Below are 13,018 nucleotides of genomic sequence, written 5' to 3' on the forward strand. Positions count from 1 at the left end.
GCACCAGCACCTTCTCCCAAGCTGCCCTACACACCAGTGACCATGGTCAACAGCACCAGCCCCTCCTCCCTAGCTGCCCTACACACCAGTGACCATGGTCAACACCACCAGCCCCTCCTCCCTAGCTGCCCTACACACCAGTGACCATGGTCAACACCACCAGCCCCTCCTCCCTAGCTGCCCTACACACCAGTGACCATGGTCAACAGCACCAGCACCACCCCAGCTGCCCTACACACCAGTGACCATGGTCAACAGCACCAGCACCTCCTCCCTAGCTGCCCTACACACCAGTGACCATGGTCAACAGCACCAGCACCTCCTCCCTAGCTGCCCTACACACCAGTGACCATGGTCAACAGCACCAGCACCACCCCAGCTGCCCTACACACCAGTGACCATGGTCAACACCACCAGCCCCTCCTCCCTAGCTGCCCTACACACCAGTGACCATGGTCAACAGCACCAGCACCTCCTCCCTAGCTGCCCTACACACCAGTGACCACGGTCAACAGCACCAGCACCACCCAAGCTGCCCTACACACCAGTGACCACGGTCAACAGCACCAGCACCACCCCAGCTGCCCTACACACCAGTGACCATGGTCAACAGCACCAGCCCCTCCTCCCTAGCTGCCCTACACACCAGTGACCATGGTCAACACCACCAGCACCTCCTCCCTAGCTGCCCTACACACCAGTGACCATGGTCAACAGCTCCAGCACCTCCTCCCTAGCTGCCCTACACACCAGTGACCATGGTCAACAGCACCAGCACCTCCTCCCTAGCTGCCCTACACACCAGTGACCATGGTCAACAGCACCAGCCCCTCCTCCCTAGCTGCCCTACACACCAGTGACCACGGTCAACAGCACCAGCTCCTCCTCCCTAGCTGCCCTACACACCAGTGACCATGGTCAACAGCACCAGCACCACCCCAGCTGCCCTACACACCAGTGACCATGGTCAACAGCTCCAGCACCTCCTCCCTAGCTGCCCTACACACCAGTGACCATGGTCAACAGCACCAGCACCACCTCCCTAGCTGCCCTACACACCAGTGACCATGGTCAACAGCACCAGCACCTCCTCCCTAGCTGCCCTACACACCAGTGACCATGGTCAACAGCACCAGCACCTCCTCCCTAGCTGCCCTACACACCAGTGACCATGGTCAACAGCACCAGCACCACCCCAGCTGCCCTACACACCAGTGACCATGGTCAACAGCTCCAGCACCTCCTCCCTAGCTGCCCTACACACCAGTGACCACGGTCAACAGCACCAGCTCCTCCTCCCTAGCTGCCCTACACACCAGTGACCATGGTCAACACCACCAGCACCTCCTCCCTAGCTGCCCTACACACCAGTGACCATGGTCAACACCACCAGCACCTCCTCCCTAGCTGCCCTACACACCAGTGACCATGGTCAACACCAAAAGCACCTCCTCCCTAGCTGCCCTACACACCAGTGACCATGGTCAACACCACCAGCACCACCTCCCTAGCTGCCCTACACACCAGTGACCATGGTCAACACCACCTCCCTAGCTGCCCTACACACCAGTGACCATGGTCAACTGCACCAGCACCTTCTCCCAAGCTGCCCTACACACCAGTGACCATGGTCAACAGCACCAGCCCCTCCTCCCTAGCTGCCCTACACACCAGTGACCATGGTCAACACCACCAGCCCCTCCTCCCTAGCTGCCCTACACACCAGTGACCATGGTCAACACCACCAGCCCCTCCTCCCTAGCTGCCCTACACACCAGTGACCATGGTCAACAGCACCAGCACCACCCCAGCTGCCCTACACACCAGTGACCATGGTCAACAGCACCAGCACCTCCTCCCTAGCTGCCCTACACACCAGTGACCATGGTCAACAGCACCAGCACCTCCTCCCTAGCTGCCCTACACACCAGTGACCATGGTCAACAGCACCAGCACCACCCCAGCTGCCCTACACACCAGTGACCATGGTCAACACCACCAGCCCCTCCTCCCTAGCTGCCCTACACACCAGTGACCATGGTCAACAGCACCAGCACCTCCTCCCTAGCTGCCCTACACACCAGTGACCACGGTCAACAGCACCAGCACCACCCAAGCTGCCCTACACACCAGTGACCATGGTCAACACCACCAGCCCCTCCTCCCTAGCTGCCCTACACACCAGTGACCATGGTCAACACCACCAGCCCCTCCTCCCTAGCTGCCCTACACACCAGTGACCATGGTCAACAGCACCAGCACCTCCTCCCTAGCTGCCCTACACACCAGTGACCACGGTCAACAGCACCAGCACCACCCCAGCTGCCCTACACACCAGTGACCATGGTCAACAGCACCAGCCCCTCCTCCCTAGCTGCCCTACACACCAGTGACCACGGTCAACAGCACCAGCTCCTCCTCCCTAGCTGCCCTACACACCAGTGACCATGGTCAACAGCACCAGCACCACCCCAGCTGCCCTACACACCAGTGACCATGGTCAACAGCTCCAGCACCTCCTCCCTAGCTGCCCTACACACCAGTGACCATGGTCAACAGCACCAGCACCACCTCCCTAGCTGCCCTACACACCAGTGACCATGGTCAACAGCACCAGCACCTCCTCGCTAGCTGCCCTACACACCAGTGACCATGGTCAACAGCACCAGCACCTCCTCCCTAGCTGCCCTACACACCAGTGACCATGGTCAACAGCACCAGCACCACCCCAGCTGCCCTACACACCAGTGACCATGGTCAACAGCTCCAGCACCTCCTCCCTAGCTGCCCTACACACCAGTGACCACGGTCAACAGCACCAGCTCCTCCTCCCTAGCTGCCCTACACACCAGTGACCATGGTCAACACCACCAGCACCTCCTCCCTAGCTGCCCTACACACCAGTGACCATGGTCAACACCACCAGCACCTCCTCCCTAGCTGCCCTACACACCAGTGACCATGGTCAACACCACCAGCACCTCCTCCCTAGCTGCCCTACACACCAGTGACCATGGTCAACACCACCAGCACCACCTCCCTAGCTGCCCTACACACCAGTGACCATGGTCAACAGCACCAGCACCTCCTCCCTAGCTGCCCTACACACCAGTGACCATGGTCAACAGCACCAGCACCAACCCAGCTGCCCTAAACACCAGCCGAGCTTGTAGAAGTGATTGTAAAACAATCCCTACTTCAACACCTGCAGAGGAGGCCTAGGCCTCCTCTGCAGGTGTTGAAGGCCTTAACACACTCTTAACACACTCTAGGCCTTAACACACTCCACTCCCAAACTCAACACCTGCACAACCTTAACACACTCCCAAACTCAACACCTGCACAACCTTAACACCTGCAAATCCTTAACATACTACCTACCCCAACACCTGCACAACCTTCATACGCTCCTAATCTGAACACATGCACAATTTTAACATATGCAAACCATATTTACGTATGGTACACACTCCTTACCTTAACACATGAACAACCTTAACACGCTCCCTTCCTCAACACCTGCACAATCTTAACACCTGAAAATCCTTAACATACTCCCAACCTGAACACCTGCCCAACCTTTACACACTCCCGAACTCAACACCTGCACAACCTGAACACACTCCTAATCTGAACACCTGCACAACTTTAAGACCTACACAACCTTAACTCGCTCCCTGCCTGGAGAGGTAAGGAGCTGGAGAGACAGGCAGGAGTGCATGGTAAGGTGCTCCAGTGGATAAGGGAGTACCTAAACAATAGGAAGCAGAGAGTTACAGTGAGGGGTGAGACTGCAGATTGACGTGAAGTCACCAGTGGAGTCCCACAGGGCTCGGTCCTATCCCGTTTCTGATATTCGTAAATGATCTCCTGGAAGGTATAAACGCATTCCTCTCAATGTTTGCTGATGACGATGCCAAAATTATGAGAAAGATTAAGACAGAGGAGGACTGCTTGAGGCTTCAAGAAGACCTAGACAAACTGAAGGAATCGTAGAACAAATGGCTATTAGAGTTTAACCCAAGCAAATATAATGTAATGAAGATTGGTGTAGGGAGCAGTACCTCAGATACAAGGTATCATTTGGGAGATGAAATTCTTCAAGAGTCAGAGAGAAAGACTTGGGGGTTGATATTGTTATGACCTGGTTCGATTAAGGCTCGAGAATAGTTAGTCACCCAAATGAAAAAATCCCAAACTCTATACTGTGGCACGAAACGGGGCAAGAAAAAACTCGTGACTAAATTTCTCCAGTATAATTCTTCCAGACTACATATTATAATAAAATAAGCTCGTGCACTTGGCTCTCTAAGCAAAACACAATTAATGAAAATTCCCACTCAGCCGGGAAATGCTTAAAGGAATGGCAAAACTTCACTAATGTTCTACTAACAAAAAGACCGTAACCCTACTTAACCTTAATGTGCCATGCCCTGAGAATCACCAGTCCTCGTCTCCCATCAACAGCTCCAGCGTCACATCTGGCTCAAAACACTCGCGCAGCTGCCTGCCTGCAGCCTGCATTCAGACAAATGTGTTCGAACGCCCTAGGCCTAATTAATTCCTTGGTAAGCTATCTTTGCAAGGCTAACCTTCATTTACTTAGAAACGGTAAAGCAATATCAGCTGATTATTACTGGCCCAACATCTAAGTAAATGAAGTAGTACTAATTAACAACATAGTATCTAACTCTAGGGCTCCACACAGACTTGAGGTGGTAGGCCTCCCCTGGCTCTGACTGCTGCCACCTGGACACAAGACTGAGTGTAGCATGACTGTTACACACGACTACTAACTTAATTTACCCTCACAGGTGAAAGGTATAAGTAACATAGATTCCATAATGTAAGCCTACAACTGAAATACTGACATATACAAAAGTACAGTAACTAACATGCCCAAACTTGGCAGCAAACCGCATGTACAACATGTGGGGAGATGACTTACACTCTTCCCCTTAGTAACTGGTAAATCACTAATACTAGTTAATACACAGAATGCAAAAACATATTTAGCAAGCCGGCAAATCATCCATACATTATACTGATGACTCCCACTCGCACAAACACAGCTTGGGGGTCAAGGAACAGCCAACAACATACTCATACCCCTCACTCAACGACAAGGTTGGTATCTTAATCCCACAGCATTCGGTCAAGCCTAGCGTGGCCTCTAAAGTACCACTTGACTCCTTGCCTGGCGCTCGTGCGCTCCCTCACATATCCAACATGAATACGCTAATCATCCAAGACACATAATAATACTCTCACAAAACAACAATAATAGGTAAAATAATCACACTACTATCATTATTTCCTCTAAAATATAATATATATACTACTTACTACTCTAATAAACGTTACGAATCAGTTATTCATTTAAATGAGATAACAGGTTCGTAGCATATATCACGGCAGACCTGTCCCCTGAAGCCAATATCAAGAGCATAACATCAGCGGCATATGCCTGGTTGGCCAACATAAGAACCGCATTTAGAAACTTGTGAAGGAAACATTCAGAACTTTGTATACCACATATGTCAGACTAATCCTGGAGTATGCAGCTCTGATATGGAGTTCATATCTAGTCAAACATAAGACTAAACTGGAAAAGGTTCAAAGGTTTGCCACCAGAGTAGTACCCGAGCTGAGAGGTATGAGTTACGAGGAGAGACTACGGGAACTAAACCTCATGTCGCTGGAAGACAGAAGAGCTAGGGGGGACATGATCACCACATACAAAAATCTCAAAGGAATTGATAGGGTTGATAAGGATATGCTATTTAACACAAGGGGCACACGCACTAGGGGACACAGGTGGATATTGAGTGCCCAAATGAGCCACAGAGATATTAGATAGAACGTTTTTAGTGTCAGGGTGGTTGACAAATGGATTGGATTGGGAAGTGATGTGGTGGAGGCAGACTCCTTACACAGTTTCAAGTGTAGATATGATAGAGCCCAATAGGCTCAGGAACCTGTACACCAGTTGATTGACAGTTGGGAGGCGGGACCAAAGAGCCAGAGCTCAACCCTCGGAAGCACAAATAGGTGAGTACAAATAGATGAGTACAGACCCTACTTCAACACCTGCGCAACCTTAACACACTCCCAACCTTAACACCTGGCCAACCTTAAGACACTCCCAACCTCAACACCTGCAAAACCTTAACACACTCCCAACCTCAACACCTGGCCAACCTTAACACACTCCCAACCTCAACACCTGGCCAACCTTAACGCACTCCCAACCTCAACACCTGGCCAACCTTAACACACTCCCAACCTCAACACCTGGCCAACCTTAACGCACTCCCAACCTTAACACCTGGCCAACCTTAAGACACTCCCAACCTCAACACCTGCAAAACCTTAAGACACTCCCAACCTCAACACCTGGCCAACCTTAACACACTCCCAACCTCAACACCTGGCCAACCTTAACACACTCCCAACCTTAACACCTGGCCAACCTTAAGACACTCCCAACCTCAACACCTGCAAAACCTTAAGACACTCCCAACCTCAACACCTGGCCAACCTTAACACACTCCCAACCTCAACACCTGGCCAACCTTAACGCACTCCCAACCTCAACACCTGGCCAACCTTAACACACTCCCAACCTCAACACCTGGCCAACCTTAACACACTCCCAACCTTAACACCTGCAAAACCTTAACACACTCCCAACCTTAACACCTGCAAAACCTTAACACACTCCCAACCTTAACACCTGCAAAACCTTAACACACTCCCAACCTTAACACCTGCAAAACCTTAACACACTCCCAACCTTAACACCTGCAAAACCTTAACACACTCTCTACCTTAACACCTGCACAACCTTAACACCTGGCCAACCTTAAGACACTCCCAACCTCAACACCTGGCCAACCTTAACGCACTCCCAACCTCAACACCTGGCCAACCTTAACACACTCCCAACCTTAACACCTGCAAAACCTTAACACACTCCCAACCTTAACACCTGCAAAACCTTAACACACTCCCAACCTTAACACCTGCAAAACCTTAACACACTCCCAACCTTAACACCTGCAAAACCTTAACACACTCTCTACCTTAACACCTGCACAACCTTAACACCTGGCCAACCTTAAGACACTCCCAACCTCAACACCTGGCCAACCTTAAGACACTCCCAACCTCTACACCTGGCCAACCTTAAGACACTCCCAACCTCTACACCTGGCCAACCTTAACGCACTCCCAACCTCAACACCTGGCCAACCTTAAGACACTCCCAACCTCTACACCTGGCCAACCTTAAGACACTCCCAACCTCTACACCTGGCCAACCTTAACGCACTCCCAACCTCAACACCTGGCCAACCTTAACGCACTCCCAACCTCAACGCCTGGCCAACCTTAACGCACTCCCAACCTCAACACCTGAATAACCTTAAGACACTCCCAACCTCAACACCTGGCCAACCTTAAGACACTCCCAACCTCAACACCTGGCCAACCTTAAGACACTCCCAACCTCAACACCTGGCCAACCTTAAGACACTCCCAACCTCAACACCTGGCCAACCTTACGACACTCCCAACCTCTACACCTGGCCAACCTTAACGCACTCCCAACCTCAACACCTGGCCAACCTTAACGCACTCCCAACCTCAACACCTGGCCAACCTTAACGCACTCCCAACCTCAACGCCTGGCCAACCTTAACGCACTCCCAACCTCAACACCTGAATAATCTTAAGACACTCCCAACCTCAACACCTGGCCAACCTTAACGCACTCCCAACCTCAACACCTGGCCAACCTTAACACACTCCCAACCTCAACACCTGAATAACCTTAAGACACTCCCAACCTCAACACCTGGCCAACCTTAACGCACTCCCAACCTCTACACCTGGCCAACCTTAACACACTCCCAACCTCAACACCTGAATAACCTTAAGACACTCCCAACCTCAACACCTGGCCAACCTTAATGCACTCCCAACCTCTACACCTGGCCAACCTTAACGCACTCCCAACCTCTACACCTGGCCAACCTTAACGCACTCCCAACCTCAACACCTGGCCAACCTTAAGACACTCCCAACCTCAACACCTGAATAACCTTAAGACACTCCCAACCTCAACACCTGAATAACCTTAAGACACTCCCAACCTCAACACCTGGCCAACCTTAAGACACTCCCAACCTCAACACCTGAATAACCTTAAGACACTCCCAACCTCAACACCTGGCCAACCTTAAGACACTCCCAACCTCAACACCTGGCCAACCTTAAGACACTCCCAACCTCAACACCTGGCCAACCTTAAGACACTCCCAACCTCAACACCTGGCCAACCTTAAGACACTCCCAACCTCAACACCTGGCCAACCTTAAGACACTGCCAACCTCAACACCTGCACAGCTAACCCTACATAATTGCCAACCTCAGGAATACGGAAAAAGTAGTTGGACTAAAACCAGAGGATAAAGTCTCAAAAATGACAGTACAACATTTCCCGGTTAAACTAAATCCAAATAGTTTCTTAGAATACATCAATGTCATAAGAGCGCAGAGGTGCAAGCACGACAATGTAGAAACTAGACAGGTGCTTACATCAATTAATTAATTTAATTAAAGAATCTTTCATCAGCTCTGAATGTTGGTATCTACGGACAATTCTGGCTAAGGCAATTCAATCCAGAGCCCTTGTTCTGTTAAAGACGTCAGCGCTTCGGCCATAATAAAGACGCCACCAGAGGCCTGGAACGGTGATGTATATGCAACGAGCTACACAACACTGATATATGCAAAATTCCCAAACTGCGTGCATAAACATCACGCCTGGAATAAACGATGTCCAGAAAGAGTCAAAAGAATCCAGGCTTTTGGATCCACCCAGCCACCTGAAGCCACAAATCCACGACAACAAATTACCAGATCCTCAGTTGAAAGCCAATTGAAAACTTTTCGGCCAGTCCAAATATTTGAAAATAAGAATCAGCAACAGTCTAGAGCATCATTTGCTTCTAGTCTAAACAACAGGACCTCGAACAACTTGAGAAAACAGAGCACTACTCCACAAGGCAACAACAGTCGCACAGATCACGGCAGCAAAATTATTACACCTACTATTGTCTCACACCTTCTGTTGGAAATTTGCCTCCTGCTCCGCCCCCATCATGTTCATCCAGGTCAAGAAGCAGAAAGATAAGCAATATATTTGCTAATAATATTTGCTTTAAGATCCAGTTCCACTCAAATTTCTCAAGCATCTTTGACTCACCAACTAAGACTTCAAGCAGCATGATGGAAAACAATAGACGATGCTTTAGCCTTACCTGACTAACTAGACCAACCTTTGAATCTGAAAGAACTCAGAAGAGCTACAAAAAAACCCAGCTCCGGGTGAGGACAAAATCACTTACACCAAGCTGGCCAAGCTAAGAGAAAAGATTGAAGAAAGCTTCTTGAATTTCATAAATAGAGTATGGGTGACAAGAACTCAATCACTCTCTTGAAATAGTGCAATTATTGTTTAAATTCCAGAACCTAAAGACCCAGGAAGTCCAAGACCCATCTCGTTAACAAGCTGTCTTACCAAAACTGAGGAGAGAATGGCTCTTAATCGAATTGACTGAAAAGCCAATCCAATGCCCCAAAATATGTTTGCTTACAGAGAAGGTGTTAGAACCCCAGAATGCATTACCTCCTTCTAGGATCTAATAAAAAATAAACCAGGAATCCTTATTTTTCTGGACCTAGAAAAAGCTAGCCGGTCGGCCGAGCGGACAGCACGCTGGGCTTATGATCCTCTGGTCCCGGGTTCCATCCCGGGCGCCGGCGAGAAACAATGGGCAGAGTTTCTTTCACCCTATGCCCCTGTTTCCTAGCAGTAAATAGGTACCTGGGTTTAGTCAGCTGTCATGGGCTGCTTCCTGGGGATGGAGGCCTGGTCGAGGACCAGGCCGCGGGGACACTAAAAAGCCCTGAAATCATCTCCAGATAACCTCAAGATAGCCAATGCTCCAGCTACACTGTGCTGGTTGGTGGATAAGGAAATCAAAGGACGCGCTCATGCCTTTACTAAAGGAAGTCTGATTAGCAGAGAAGCTAAAGTCAAATTCCAAGGAAAAAATCCTCCTCAAGATGGCGGGAAAACGGGACTCCATAGGGAGGAATACTACGCCCGTTCCTCTACAACTGTATCATGGAAAAATTCCTGAAGCTCAAGTTACCAAAAGCCAAACTGCTTAACTATGCAGACGACTTTGTGGTCATCATCAATGGCAAAGACGCCAGGAACCATGCACGAAAATGCCTAGACGTCATCAGCAGGGAAGCGGAACGCATAGCAGTGGAAATAAACAGCAATAAAACCAAAGCAATGGCCGTTAAAATGAGAACTCAAGAAATCAGACTCGCAATACAAGGACAAGAAATTGAGTGTTTTACCTCTTTTCAATATCTTGGAGTCATAATTGAGAAACAATTGAAATTCACTCAAGAAATTGAATAGCTTCGGCTACGTTGTACAGTCAGAAACTCAGCTTTGCGCTCCCTGACAAGTTTTAGAGATGGTGCATCTCTACCAGTACTCAAAATGTACAACGTTCAAGCAGTTAGGTCACTCATTGGCTATGCTTCTCCTGCTCTTACATCCCTCAGTGATAGCCAATGGGAGAAACTGGAAGTGTCTCAAAATGATGCCTTCAGAGCAATGCTGGGAGCACCTTTATGGAGGCGTTGAGAGAATTTAAGAATGGAAACCTACTTACCAGCATTAGAAAACAGGATCAAACAATGAATAGCCACAATAACAGCAAAACTTGTTGTACCTTCCTGCCAGACTGTCAATCAAAGATAGCATACACAGATCACTTTCCAGAAACCATCAATATAGAACAAGTGCATGGACGGATAATTTGGTCAAGATTCTAGAGATAGTGGACTTGAAACGGACCATCAAAAACTAAGGAGATGATAGACCATATCAACACTTTCGGCAGCCTCCTCAATGGGAAGAATCGAGTCTAAAGATAATAATTGAAGGATTACGAGTTATAAAATCAGCATGTGACACGCAGAGGCTCAAAGCAATCATAGAACAACAAATGGAAACCATCTCAAGACTGACAACCACTCACATTATCACAGATGGATCAATTGATCAAGAAAGAGATTCTGCTGGGGCAGCAGTTTACACTACCAACCATGATGCTTACTGGAGCATGAATAGTGAGTGCTCAACATTGCAAACAGAATTATATGCCCTGAATGAGGCCATAAATTATGCAATTGAGAATAATTTAAATGATGTCATTATTCATGCCGACTTTAAATCTTCGCACCAGGCATTAATATCTAGCCAGCAAAGAGACTACACAACTCATCACAGAAATTCTACATTTAGGAAATGAAACATACAAGCTAGGGCTGTCACTCACCATAAATTGGATACCAAGTCACATTGGCATAGATGGTAATGAAAAGGCAGACTCACTAACAAAAACTGCCACTGCTCTACCTGTTGTACTGGTAGAGCAGTGGCAAGCCTCCAAGTTCTTCACAGATTTAGGAGGAAATCAAGAAGAAAATACACCTAACTATCAAAAGTCGCCACAGAGCCTAAGTAGCGGACGAAAGTTCCTCTGTAATGTGATACAAACAAGCCACTGTGTACTCCTTTTTCAAGCCTGTCAAAAATAAATTCAGAGACATTGCTGTAGCCAGACACAGACTCAGACTTGGTATAAGTGTTGCTGGGAGGTAATAAACCCAATAGTTAAGAGATGTCATATCTGTGGAACATATGCAGAGGCGCCACTATTGAATTGTTTACTGGAATGTGAAGTAACTGAAGCCCTGCATCGAACTCAACAATAATCCAGCAAGAATAGCAGCATTAGATGTAAAATCCACAGCGACTAAAATGATTAGAAAAACAGTTGAAGAATGGGACACACTATTGCGTACTGAGCATCTATATCCGTCACCAAGATAATGTTATTAAAACAAGACTAAAACCACTGTGCTAATGCAGAACCGGAAAAGAAACAGGAGTGAAAGAGGGAACCCCACCACCATTTAAGCCTTTGACCTAAATATCACAGTAACAAGGTTATCACAGTAAAAGAAAGCACAGGGACTCCAAACCTAGAGACCGCCGTGGTCGAGGCCGGAGAAGAACAACCACAGCAAGAACAAGAACTAGCCAAGCCTCCTGAAGCAGAGCTTGGGCCAGACTAGACCTCCCAGGAGGTGGACTTCCCGGCCAAGCACCTACGTTTTCCAGACAGAAATCGTCACAGCCCCCTATCTTCCGGGGCCGGCTTGCTTCAAAACCAAGCAGAAGGAGGAGCATATAATTAATAATTAATTATATTTGTATTATAATAATACAATAATTTGCAATTATAATTAATTACAACAATTATAATAATAATTGTTGTATTAATAATTATACCTCTTCCTTCTGCTTGGTCTTGACGGAAGCTGGCCTCGGGTGAAAAGTGGCTGTGACAATCTCTGTCTGTAACCCTTAGGTGCGGGGCTCGGACGTTCACCCCCAGGGGGCTCGCGCTGCAACGGTTGTTGAAATTATTAAGAATAACTAAACCACAATAATACAACAACATTGTTTCAGGAGGCTATGGTCGTTCTTGCCCTTGCTGGGGGTGGTTCTTCTCCGGCCCCGACCACGGCGGTCTCAGGGTTTGGAGTCCCTGTGCCTTCACTTACCAACTTCGAGGTAACCTCTGGAGCTGGAGCCCCTAGGGCAGTTTGATGTTACCTTCAACCTCGTTCTGACAGTTCCTGCGACGGAGCTGGAACCAATCGTATTGGCGTTTGCATTTCCATTGGAGACTTTCGGCACAGTGGAGAGGGGAAAACTGCTGCATGGGTGACAGCATCTTCCCTGTATCAAGCTACCCTGGCTTTATGCCCTGGAGAGGCCACTCCAGACCGACTTCCAGAGCGCAATTCCATAGTCTCCTGAGACTGATGGATGCCTACTACCTACCTAATGAG

Source organism: Procambarus clarkii, chromosome 50 (assembly GCF_040958095.1).
Source record: "Procambarus clarkii isolate CNS0578487 chromosome 50, FALCON_Pclarkii_2.0, whole genome shotgun sequence".
Lineage (NCBI taxonomy): Eukaryota > Metazoa > Arthropoda > Malacostraca > Decapoda > Cambaridae > Procambarus > Procambarus clarkii.